The sequence below is a fragment of the Rattus norvegicus genome, chromosome 7 (genome assembly GCF_021556685.1).
Source record: "Rattus norvegicus strain SHRSP/BbbUtx chromosome 7, alternate assembly SHRSP_T2T, whole genome shotgun sequence".
Taxonomy (NCBI): Eukaryota; Metazoa; Chordata; class Mammalia; order Rodentia; family Muridae; genus Rattus; species Rattus norvegicus.
In genome coordinates, this window is record NC_141540.1 from 17,339,603 (window position 1) to 17,352,960 (window position 13,358).

The following is a 13,358-nucleotide window of genomic DNA, read 5'->3' on the forward strand; positions in this document are numbered from 1 at the left end:
AGACCATTATGGGTGGCCAAAAATAACCATCACCACCATCACCACCACCACCACCACCACCACCACCACCACCACCACCACCACCACCACCACCATCATCATCATTGTCTTTGTTATTTATAACTGTTATTATATCTGCTGCTGTTAAGGCAAATTTAGACTCCACTCCATGAAACACTGTGTACTTGGGAGGAATCCCAAGCTTTCTTAGCTTTTTACCAGTTATTTTATGAGTCGGGGTTCTTGTTGACCATGTGTCTTCTCTTGTGAACACTGATGGCATTTCCCGTCCATCTTGGCTTTCCACTGTCCTCAACGTCTGGCACTTGCTTTTTGCAGCCTCTCTGATCTAGAGAACAGAAGACTTACACAAGGGGTTGGGGATTTAGCTCAGTGGTAGACCGCTTGCCTAGCAAGCACAAGGCCCTGGGTTCGGTCCCCAGCTCCGAAAAAAAGAAAAAAGAAAAAGAAAAGAAAAGAAAAAAGACTTACACAAGTTGGAGGAAAATTTGAGGTGTCCTGTAGTCCCATGGAAATGAATAGCCCTGGAGACAGGTCCAAAATAATATTCCTCTAGTCCTTGTCTGTATTGGTACAGGTTTCCAAGTACAGCTATTGACCACTCAGAAGGACAGTTGCTCCAGTATTAATGAAGTCCTGCTTGAAAACTGAGCTGTTGGGGCTACAGAAACAGTGCAGAGGTTAAGAGCACTTATAGTCGCACCTGACATGGGTCTAATTTCTGGCAAGCAGGTTCGTGGCTCAAAACCACCCACAACCTCAGTTCCACAAATCTAGAGTCCTCTTCCACAAGGAGGCACCAAACATTCACATGTTGAGCATATATACACGCAGGGAAACCATTCAGACATAAAAAATAAACATATCTAAACATTTTAACTAAAATAGTATCTTGCTGTAGTATACTACTTGGCTAAAGTCTGACAGCGAAAGATTATAGAATAAACTTGATAGAAGCCTTTATATGTTAAATCGAAATCTGACATAGTTGTGGGAAACTGTAAACAATTATTTTGATGAGACATGCTATTTTGGGTTTGTTTTTAAGCCTATTAATTGCCTAAGGAACTCTGATATCCCAGGGCTAAGTTATTTTCTCTGTCTTTACATTTTAAGAATCACAGAGCCTACAAGATCATCTCTGAGGAGAGGGCGTAGTCATGATAATGAAATTGGACGCTGGTATAGAAGCTATTGTGTTCTGAAAACAACAGGGGATTTAGACTTCTTATGTCCTCAGAGCTGAGATGATGATTAAACTACACACTGACTAGTGCTTTATCTAACGATCTTTAGTTACACTGTGGACTCAAAGAAATTTAGGCCAGCCTGGAAGCTTTAATTCATAATGATCACACAATTATAAGCTAGAGTGTACCATGGGAGCAATATAAAGACACACAAGAACTTGTACACATTACATATGTTCAGGAGGTGTAATAAAGACAAATTTAAAGCAAACAATATTGAATCATCTTTCAGTTTTAGATTAGGCTGCTGATCTTATCATATTTTACGTGTATTAACAATCCTTAATGTGAAGCTTGTCCTTTCAAAGATATTATGGCAATATAATTTGAAAGCCTCTAAGTCAAAGACTTAGAGCCTAACCTGATTATTGGTAAGACTTTTAACAGGCTGAATAGACACCATCAGCTTGGTATTTACACTGCCAGAACTTTGAAATAGACTGTCGTTAAAGAGGAGAACATAGACAGTCCACTGCTCTAAATTTTTGTTATAATTGATCTTTGAAACACAAGATACTGACTATTCTTATTTTAATACTTAATAACACAGCCAATTTTCTTATGTACGGAGGCATATTCAGAATCTGAATGTGACCCATGGTTGGTCTCGCATGTTCTGTCATCCTCACCATAAAAATTAGATTTCACAAAGAAGTTGCCAACCAAGTTTTTGTCAGTATATCTGTATATGTGCATGTGCGTATGTATAACTTTCTTACACTTACCATTTGTGTATTAGGACTATTTCTGGGGACTGGGAGATAGCTCAGTGGTTAAGAGGTCTTGCTGCTCTTCCAGGGAACTCAAATTTTATTTTCAGCCCCCATGTGGTAGTTCACAACCATCTTCAATCTTCACCTCAAGTTGTGGGGATCTGATGCTTTCTTTTTTTTTTTTTCCCCCGGAGCTGAGGACCAAACCCAGGGCCTTGAGCTTGCTAGGCAAGCACTCTACCACTGAGCTAAATCCCCAACCCCAAATGTGTAGCCCAGGCTGGCCTCGAACTCGTGATCCTCCTGCCTCTGCCTCCTTCAGCAAATCCTACCGGTGTGCACCACCACAACCGGCCTGATGCTTTCTTTTATCCTTCATGGCACTAGGCCAGCAGATGGTGTCTAGACATATGTCCAGGCAAAATAGCCACGCACAAGGAAAAATGTAAAATAAATAAAAAACTTTTGAAAAAGAAATGGTAAACAATTTGTCAAAGACTTACAATATATATTATCTACAAGCACCCCAAATGCTGTAAATCAATTTTTTGTCTTATTATTTTTGTTACGCATGAGAGTCACCACAAATGAAATAAAATTTAAAAATTTTGAAAATAGATCATCATAAAAAAATCTCTGAATCAGTATTTACTGTAATACCTGAATGATAGTTATATTTCATGGTAAAAAATGATAGAAATAACTAACATTTTTTCTTTTTAGAATAATTTTTATTCTTATCAAAATAAAAAAATTAAACGATGAGTCTAGCTTGCTGAAAATCAGTATCCCTACATCGTCCATCCCGCCCTCCTATCCTACCTCCCTTTGAGCTCTTTAGTAACAGCCTCCACGTTTCTCAGTAGTATTTAGGTTCCCCTGGTACCCGTTAGTTCCATGCTTTGCCTACAGACTTTGGGATACAGGAAGGCTCGTTCTTCCACACCCTCATCCCCCATCACTTTCTTTCATTCTTTAGTTTCCCCATCTAAAGACAGCACCGAGTGTCATTTTTTTGATTAAATCAGTTTTCAGTATTTTTACTATTCCAGATATGCTCAAGTTAGTGTCTTATTGCTATAGCAACAAATTACTTCAAACTTAGTACCTTAAAATAGCACAAAGTTATCATTTTACCATGCTAGGGACCGGAACTCTGAAATGCACCTTAGTGGGTAGAGCCAAGGGCCGTCTTCCTTCTATAAGCAGTCCCTTCCCTTTAGAAGGTCCTAGAGTTCCTTAGTTTGGCTGTATCGCCGACTGTCTGCTTCTGCTGAGTCTCCAACTCTGGCTCCTCCTTCTTCTACATTGTAAGGACTCTGGAGTTTTTGCTGATTGGATGCCAAAGAAGTGCAAGAAAGTCCTCTTGCCTCAGCATCCTGAATCTGAAGAAAAAAGTCCCAGTTGCGATGTAAGATGATTATTTACAGATTGGCATAACAACATCTTTAGAGAGACGGTATTCTGCGTGTAGTGTGTTCTATGTCACCCCTGCTAATCATGTTTCCATTTTCCTGTATAACCGTGTTTTTCATGGCGCTGATCATTGGGCTGCTTTTCCTCTGCCTGTATTTTTTTTAAAAATTATTATTTTACTTGTTCAATTTATATCCTGGTTGCTGCCCCCCTCCTGGTCACCCCTCCAAAAACCCCTCCTCCCAATCCCTTCCCCTTCTCCTCTGAATGCGGGGGGAGGGGGGCTTCCCTGGGTATCCCTCCTCCCTGGCCCATCAAGTCTCTGTGAGGCTGGGAGCGTCTTCTCCCACTGAGGACAGACAAGGCAGCCCATGGTAACAATAGATATTGTGTCATAGAAATAATTAACACTTTAAGATTTCATTAAATATTTAATAGAGCTTAAAATATCATATTAAGATGTTTTAAGAGCTGCTAGGGTAGGTGCCTAGTATTTAGGGGGAGGCACTGTCAACCCAAGTGACATAACACACACACACACTCACGCACACACACACACAGTGTGTGTGTCCATATCTTATATTCACACATATATGGTTTATATATAATTTTATGTATGTTAATAATGATGTGTCAAACATCCTAGGTATCTGTCCCTCTTCCACAATAAATGAATTTTTAAAAATTATGTTCAATTTTTTAATTGTTCAGTCATTATCCCCCTCCCATTCTGCCCTCCGACAGTTCCTCATCCCATTCCTCCTCCCCCATCTCCAAAAGGATGTCCCCACCCCCCTCACCACACCATACCCCTCCAGACCTCCCCATTCCTTGGGGCCTCAAGTCTCTCAAGGGTTAGGTGCATCTTCCCTCACTGAGGCCAGACCAGGCAGTCCTTTGCTGTACATGTGTTGGGGACTTCAAATCAGCTAGCGAGTGTTGCCTGGTTGGTGGCTCAGTGTCTGAGGTATTATCAGGGGTCCAGGTCGGTTGAGACTGCTGGTCTTCCTATGGGGTCTCCCTCCCTGGCTTCAGTCCATTGGTTGGGTATAAGTATCTGCTTCTATCTCAGTCTGCCTCTCAGAGGACAGCCATGCTAGGCTGTAAGCACACCATAATATCAGTAATAGTGTCAGGCCTTGGAGCTTTCCCTTGAGCTGGCTTCCAATTTGGCCCTGTCACTGGACCTCCTTTCCCTCAGTCTCTTGTTTTACAAACAATCATTTTTCTCTGCTGTCAATTTTTATCCCTGAAGTTCTTTCAGACAGGAACAATTCTGGGTCAGAGTTTTTGACTGTGGGATGGCAATCCCATCCCTCTACTTGATTTCCTGTCTTTCCACTGGAGGCAGATTCTACAAGTTCCCTCTCCCGACTGTTGGACATTCCATCTAAGGTCCCTCCCATTGAGTACTGAGAGTCTCTCACCTCCCAGGTCTCTGGTACATTCTAAAGGGTCCCCCACCCCCACCTCCGCCACCTCCCAGATCCTGAGATTGCATATTTCTACTCATTCTGCTGACCCTCGGGGCTTCACTCCTATCCCCACCCTCAACCCCACCCCCTGCAAGACCTGATCCTGTTCCCCTTTTCCACTCCCCCTCCCCTCTCCCACCCAGTTCCTTCCCTATAAATGATTTTTTTTTTTACAGTTTTCCATCAGTGTGAAATTCTTGTATGAGTACAATGCTTACGCATGTAAGCCTTTTCAGCAGTGTGAATTCATGAAAGCTACAGGAACTGGAGCAGTGAATTCTGCACAATGCTTACTCACATAAGGCTTCTCTCCAGAGGGAGGTCTTTAATGTTTGATAAGATGTCAAGAACATAAAGCACTTTTGCACATGTTTTACTAATGCATCATTTTTCTCTGCTGTCAGTTCTTTCATGAGAGCTATGAGTCCTGGAATAGGTGAATGTTTTTCACAATGCTTCTCTGCAGATGGCTCTCCCCAGTGTGACTGACTCCTTTTAGGAATGCACCAACAATTAGAGCAGGAGAAGGCTTTCCCACAATGCTCACAGCCACAAGGCTACTGTCCTGACTGAATTCTTAGGGTCACTATGGTGGGAACTGATGAGGGTTTTCTCATATGTATTACATGCAAAGGATTTCTTTCCAGCGTAAATTCTTTCGCGAGAATAAGAGCATCTGAAACTAGTGAAGGCTTTTCCATAATGCTTACATAAATAAGGCATCCCTCCAATGTGGGTTCTTTCATGAATTTTACAGTATTTGAAACTGATGAAGGCTTTTCTACAATGTTTGCATGTATAAGTGAGTTACTTTATGGTGTTAAACAGTGACACATTTACATGATTTACCATACTGCTTACAAATGTAAGTTTTCTCTTCAACATGGTTTTTTTCCATGGTTGATGAGGTCATTGGAAGAAATGAAGGATTCTTCACAGTGTGTGCACTCAAATGGTGTCACTCCTTATCGATTGCTTCATCTATCTGGCCCTGTCCTTCGGATGTTTACATTGAGTTCTCTCATGAGGCTGGTCAGAAGGGGCACACGTACAGGCTTCTAACATTGTTGATGTTTTACAGTTTCTCTCTAGGAGGAGGTTCAAGTGCCTAAAATGGTTCAGAATGACTGACATCTTTCGATTGTGTCTGAGGTGTAAAAGCCTTTACCACAGGTTCCACATATCCAGATCATTGCCCTCTAGCTTGGTCTCTGAGACACACATGTGAGGATGAACGACCACTGATGTGTCTTACACACAGTTGGCTTTCGTGTACTGTTATCACAGCGGCATGTCCTCCTCAGCCACATTCTCAGGACCTGGTCACTGATTTTCATCACATTGGCTATCGTATTCACATTCACAGTCTTTCTCAACCACCTGAGTTCTGAGAGAGAGAGAGAGAGAAAGAGAGAGAGAGAGAGAGAGACTGAGAGAGAGAGAGAGAAAGACAGAGACAGAGACACAGAGACAGAGAGAGACAGAGAGAGACAGAGAGAGAGACAGAGAGAGAGACTGAGAGAGAGAGACCGAGAGAGACAGAGAGAGACAGAGACAGAGACACAGACAGAGACACAGAGACACAGAGACACAGAGAAAGACAGAGAGAGACAGAGTCAGAGACACAGAGACAGAGACACAGAGAGAGACAGAGACACAGAGAGAGACAGAGACACAGAGAGAGACAGAGACACAGAGAGAGACAGAGACACAGAGAGAGACAGAGAGAGACAGAGAAAGACAGAGAGATTACTGTAACTAACTATAATATCTCAGAGGCCATAACAGAATGCCCCCAATGTTATGAACAATTTAGGTCACATGTAAAGACCCCGTTATGAGTTGATGAGTGTTTACTTCTTTAAGAATTATGACAGAGCAACATCACCACTTCCTTGGAGGTTAATAATACTCTTCTAGGAGATCAGAGATTAGTTACAGCTTCTAAGTCACAAATTCCTGCTCACACATTTCTGTTACTCTGGATCCACAGGATCCGTTGCGTTCTTCTGGCTTCCGTAAATCCTCACCATACATGTGGCACACATTCACACAAGCAGAGGAACTAATACACAAAATAATGAACATAAAAGGGGTGAGCATCCAGCCAAAGGTCATGGTGTTAGTAGACAATCACATGGGTAACACCGGCAGTTAGGTATTTTCAATAGTCTGTGTGGGTGGCTTCTTTTTAACAACCCAACACAAGCTAGGGTCATCTGAGAATAGGGACAGTCAACTGAGAAAATGGCTCCATTAGATTGGCCTGTAAGCAGGCCTGTGCAGGCATTTTATTCACTAATGGTTGATGCTGGAGGGCTTAGCCTATGGTGGGTGGTGTGCCCCTGGGCAAGTGGGCATGAGTTGCATAAGAAAAGTACCTAAGTAATTCACGGGGAGCAAGCTAGTCAGCAGCATCCCTCCATGGTCTCCAGGTCAGTCTCTGCCTCTAGGTTTCTGCCTTTAGGTTCTTGCCTCTTTTGAGCTTCTGCTCTGCCGTCCTTGGTAGACTATAACATGGACGTGCAACCCAAAATAAGTCTGTTGCCCACAAACATTGTTTACCACAGCAACAGAGAGCATTGTAAAATAGAAGTTAGTTACCAAGTTCATAGGGATACTGATGTGACCAAGGTGATCGAGTGGGTTTTGATGTAACTGTGGAAGTGTCTGGAACATTGAGCTGGAAGTCATTGAAAGCTCAGAGGTTAAGGAGCTTTTGCAGGACCTTGGAAGATAAGAATCTGAGAGCAATAGAGATGATGGGAACGGGCTTGTAATGTTTCAGGTGTGCTGGAGGCACCTCAAAGCCTGTCATGAAGTTCATGTCATATTTTGTCTTAGGAATCCATACTTTCTTGTCAGCTAGAGTTGAAGAATGACCCGGGAATAACAAGAAAACAATGTTATTTAAGAGAAATCTTCATGGATTTAAGTCAGCGCCTGAAGCAGGCTGCATCTTAACCTGGTTGCAGATTATGATAATTATAATGTTCTTTCAGGCAGCAGTAAGTGTGGCATCATGATAGCTGCTGAACTGAAGGGAGCATGGGAAGAAATGGGGACTAACCCTGTCAAAGGCCAGGGGAGGCCATTACTGAAGGTGGAGCTTTGGTCGCAGCGGAAACCCTGGGATAGAAGGGGTTATGAAAAAACTCAAGTGCTAGGATCAGAGTCCCTCAAGAGAGGCCAGGAGGGCATTGGTGATGATACAAGCTCTGAAGACTGGATTATTAGAGATATGTGTCCCATGAGAAGACTGTGAAGGACTGAAGCAGTTGCACAGTAGAGGCAGTCTGAGCCTATCAGTCAAGTCATGTGTTGTGTGGACGGCAGGACCAGAAGGGTATATCACGCAAAACCATTCAGGACATCGGGAGATTGTGAGTAGATTCTAAACCTGGGAGACAAGACTTGATCGTTTGATTTACTTTTATTTTGCTTTGGTTTGAGTGGAAGTCTGTACTGGTTCTTCATATTTCGAAAACAGAAATAAAAGAAATATTGCTATGATTTTTCAGGAGCCCACAGTAGAGACTAACCATTTAAAACGTTAGACTTTTTCACACACTGGGAGACTTCTAATGTCATATTATGTTTTGTATAGAGATATTAAGAGTACTTGGCAACAAAAACATGCAATGTTATGGATTAATGCTGATGTTTTCATGTGTCGTGTTGGCAATGGTTCAGTTACTTGTACTTGGTAGCTTTTGTTAACCTGACACAAGCTAAGACACACATCTGAGAGGAAGAAAGCTAAATGGATAAATGGATAAAATTAATGTGTAGGCAAGTCTGTAGGGACATTTTCTTGGTTAATGACTGATGTACAATGGCCCAGCCTGCTTTGGGTGATTTGCCCCTAGAGTGATGGGCACACAATGTGTAAGTGAGGTAGTAGAGTAAGCTGTTAAGACCACATGTAATTATGGCATTTCTCTCATCACTTCTGCTTCAGTTCCTGCCTCTAGATCCCTGCCAGACTTGACTTCAGGCTCTGGACTCCTTTATGAGTGAACTGTGACGTGAAAATGTAAGCCAAAATAAGCCCCATCCCAAAGTTTTTTTTTTTTTGTCATTAAAAAGAAAAAAAAAACAAAGTAAAACAGTTCTTATATTCAAAGCCTGAAAAGAATATCAATTAAGAAATCTGAAGTATTTTGGGTATGAAGGGAAGGATTTGTGTAATGAACAACTTGAAAAGCTCTTTCGGAATTTAATGTTATATCACGCGCTGGCACTATTCATAGATTACACAGATGAGTTACTCGAATTCTGCACGATCCAGTTCAATGTTCTGTTACAGGAATTTGGGTTAGAGTCAGTTTGCACTTAGATATATTTGAATCATTTGGTAAGTTCTTAGTGGTCCCATCACTTCCAAATGTTTCATGTAAACTGCTTTCTAATGAATATAAATCACCCCGGATTTTTCCTGAAATCTCTGGAGTTGTCTTCAGAATTTCCTTCTACTGTTTTATTTAGAAGTAAACCCAAAGAATTTATTATGACATATTCAACATTAAAAACTTTAAATTCAGCTGTTATGAAATGGCCAGTCATACTAAATTCACATGTCCCCTTCAATAATTCAATTTACACCACTACACACATAGAAAAGGAAGCAGTTATTCTTACTGAATACGCCACACAAAAAAACACATGGTGTGTTGTTTTTTTTTTTTTAAACTAAGGAGATCAGGTTCATAAAGGTTTTTTACATCACATCTCTGGAGGGGTTCTTTTGACAGGAATCCAAAAACAACAACAACAACAACAATAACAACAACAACAAGAAACAACCCTACTGTTCTGAGGTGAAGTTCACAGCCACATCCTCAAAGGTCACTGGCTCCTAAAACAGTGCACATGTTAGGATGTTGAGTTTTACCTGCAGGCTGACAGGGTACAGAATCGCCGAGGACTGAAGCTAATGAAGACACTGCTACATGATTATGTAGATAAAGGTTAACCCATGAATACCTGTGGTATGCTATCTTCATTTTTTCAGGGAAGACAAGAACCCAACATCTCAGTTACTAGTCTTCCGTTAAGCAACACCATGACCAAGGCAACTCTTATTAAAAGAAAAACCATCTAGTTGGACCTTGCTAGTTGGACATTTAGACGGTTGTTCATGATCACCATGGTGGGAAACAGACAGGCATGGTGCTGGAGTGGTAGCTATTTTACTCCATGTCTAAAGGTAGCACGTAAAAAGTCAGACAGGGACTTTTGAAATCTGAAGGCCCCCTCCAAGCCACACCTCCTACAACAAAGCCACACCTTCCCTTCCTTCCCGAACAGTTCCACCACCTGGGGCTCAAACATTCAAACATATGTGCCTATGTAGGGCAGTCACAGTCAAACCGATGCACCTGCCCACAGGAGAGACAGCATTGTATGAATTGTATCCTGGATTGCAGTATTCCAGAAGGGAAATGACAGCAGTCACTCTTACATTACTCTACTCAATTGTGCATGTAATTTGACCAATTGCTTTATAGTCCTGCTTTATGCGGACTGTACCCCAGGGCATGAAGTAAATTCTTTTTACCTTACGTCACTTTTGTCAGCATAGTTTATCACAGTGAGTTGAAAAACATAAGAAATGGGTACAAAATTGGGGCCAGCGCCCTAAGTAATTTTGGAAGGAATGGAGAATTAGCAAGGAAAAACTTTTTTTAAGATTTTATTTATTTATTATATATGAGTACACAAGAAGAGGGCATCAGATCTCATTACAGATGGTTGTGAGCCACCATGTGGTTGCTGGGAATTGAACTCATGACCTCTGGAAGAGCAGTCGGGTGCTCTTAACCTCTGAGCCATCTCTCCAGCCCCTTTCTTTTTTAAAGACAAGAACAAACCTAAAAAACACTGAAAATGAAGCTGTATAAATCATTCTGGTAGATACTTCAATGACAGAAATGCTGAAAAAAATGCTTACAGAGGAGACGTGGATCAGGAAGGGTCAGTGGGGAACAAGGACTCTGTCAGGAACTAGAGAAAGAGCTATCCCTGTGCTATTACCCTCAAGCATATAACTTCATAGAGCTCTACAGCAGAGTGCCTGAATGACCTTGAATTTAAAGACTGTCAAGTAGTTTGGTAGAGGACAAGAACGGGAGCAAGCTAAAATCTTAGAGAGGCAGAGCAGCTGAAGTTGTAACAAGTTTAGTCCTAAGCTCTGGGGTAACAGTGAGACCGTGCAAGTACAGGGAAAACGGAGCAACCTGGGATGCTACTGGGCTTGGGCTATGCACCCAGTCTTCAGAAACACGCACTGGTACCATGTGAGTATCCTTCTTTGAACAATTATCTATTGGTAAGCCTGGACCACACCATTTATTATGCTGTGTATTCTTCTGTTTTAAAAACACCAAAAAGCCACTCCCTGGGAACACACAGGCCACTCCTACCAGGAAAGCAGGTAGGTTAACTGCACATCTTCAAGTTTTCTTCTACTCCCTCCAATTCAAATCACCCAGTCTTATTCCCAGCTCAGCAACAGAACACCTGACACAGTCTCCCCCCTCTCTCTATTCCCATGTCCAGTGGATCCCACAGAAGTGCCCATCCTAACCTCCCTCTTCCTACTGTTTTATCCCAGCCCCCAACTCCAGCAGGCACCCCCTGCTCTCACACAGGCCACCCCTGCCAGGGAAGGCTGCGGATCTCTATTTTCTCTGCTCCTCCGGATCCAGTCCTCTAGTCTCACCCCCAACTCTGCATCAGAACACCTTTGGCAACACGCCCCTCCCCCATCTCCAGTGTATCCCATAGCTCTTCTTAGTTCTAACCTCCCTCCCCACACTCACTGCTTTACCTCAGCCCCCAACTCAAGCAGGCAATGTCTGGGAATCCATGAGCCACTCTGAATTTGGAAGCAAGTAGGCTAACAGATCTTCGCTTCTCTCTGGGTTTCCCTGAATTGAATCCAGGAATCTCACCCCAACTTTCCAGCAGACCACCTGAGTACTCCCTTTTCCCCTGCCTCGATCTCCAGGGGACTACACAGATCTTACCCTCTTAATCCCCACCCCCATATTCAGTGCTCTATCTCAGCTCTCAACTCCAGCAGGCATTTCCTGGTACCTGTTCATTCTGACCAGGGAAGCATGGTATTGGAATAAAAACAGATATATTCATCAACGAATGAAATGAAGACCCAGACATAAAACCACACATCTATGGACACTTGATTTTAATTCAATGTAAGTCAGAAATGTATGCATACTCACACGCACATGTATGTATATATATGCACACACACACAGGCACACACACAAGGACTAAAGAACTCACCTCACCTGAAAGAGTTGAACCAAAAAACTGAACCAAAGCACTGAACCACCTCAAGGTCTCAAATTTTTAAAAAAAAAAAAATGTCTTTTGGGCTGGAGACATGGCTCAGCGGTTAAGAGCACCGACTGCTCTTCCAGAGGTCCTGAGTTCAATTCCCAGCATCCATATGGTGGCTCACGACCATCTGTAATGATATCTGATGCCTTTTTCTGCTGTGTCTGAAGACAGCCACAGTGTACTTATATATAATAAATAAATACATGTTTGTTAAAAAAATGTCTTTTAACTTATGTGTATGAGTGTGTACACAATTGTGTGCATAGTTGCGGAGAGCAGGAAGAGGTAGGGAGGTAGTCAAATGTGGGGAAACTAGAGTGACAAGTGTGCACAAGCCACCTGATTCCCGTGATGGGAAATACAGCAAAGTGCTCCGGACGTGAAGCCAAGGCTGTTCATCATGCATCCATTTCCCCAGGCAGCAAAACGGTTCCTTATATACTTGCTATTGTCCGAGAGTTTGTTTACCTCAGGTTTCCAAGCAACAGGAAGGGCAGGGAAGCAGAAGTCACACCAACCTTATCGAGCAAATGCTTTCTCAATTTAACGATGTACACATTTTATGTGTTTCTGTGTATGTGTACACCATGTGTTTGCAGACTTCCCAGGAGGCACTGAATGGTTTATGGATATGGAATCGCAGACAGTTGTAGGCTACCATGTGTGTGCATGTAAACTGAACCAGAGTTCCCTGAAATCTGAGTATGCACTAACCACTGCGGAGCCCACCTTCCAACCCCCTTTGAAAGTCCAATTAAATAATGAATGACCACACTTCCCCTTCTCTTTTCTCCCTCCAACATTCCCACATCTTCTGTCTGCAACTGGTGGAATGTTTGTCTTTATTGTTACATCTATACTTACAGCTGTATAAATATTACCATCTCCCCATATTATTCTTCTAACTTGGGTGTATATAGAGTAGACTATTCTGCATTGAATAGCTAATTATAGAACTCATACCTGGGAGATGGTACTTCTCCCTCTCTAATTAGTAACCTATAATTCTTCATCTAGGAGGGGTTCCCCCTTCCCTGTCTGTCATTATTGGCAATATTCTTGATTGCCTGCTATGCTGTTGAGGTACTCTAGGTGTAACTTCGCTGTCATTTCTA